Raw genomic sequence first — 381 nt, 5'->3', positions numbered from 1 at the left:
GGTGTCCCTGGGGGTCTCTGGCAATGGGGGGGGGGGGGGTCCCCGGCCGTGGGGGTGTCCCTGGGGTCTCTGGCAATGGGGGGGGTGTCCGTGGGGGTGTCCCTGGGGGTCTCTGGCAATGGGGGGGGGGGGGTCCGTGGGGGTGTCCCTGGGGGTCTCTGGCAATGGGGGGGGGTCCGTGGGGGTGTCCCTGGGGGTCTCTGGCAATGGGGGGGGGGGGTCCGTGGGGGTGTCCCCGGGGGTCCCTTGGCACGTCCTTGTCACCCCACGGGGCTCTCCGGTGCCCGTTGGGGTCCCCCAGCGTGGTTTTTTTTTTGGGGGGGGGGGCACAGCGGTGGGTTTGGGGATTCCCCTTAACGTGGGGGTGCCCCCCCCGCCCCC

Source organism: Anser anser, assembly GCF_964211835.1.
Source record: "Anser anser genome assembly, contig: HAP1_SCAFFOLD_602, whole genome shotgun sequence".
Taxonomy (NCBI): Eukaryota; Metazoa; Chordata; class Aves; order Anseriformes; family Anatidae; genus Anser; species Anser anser.
Note: the sequence above shows the minus strand (reverse complement) of the source record.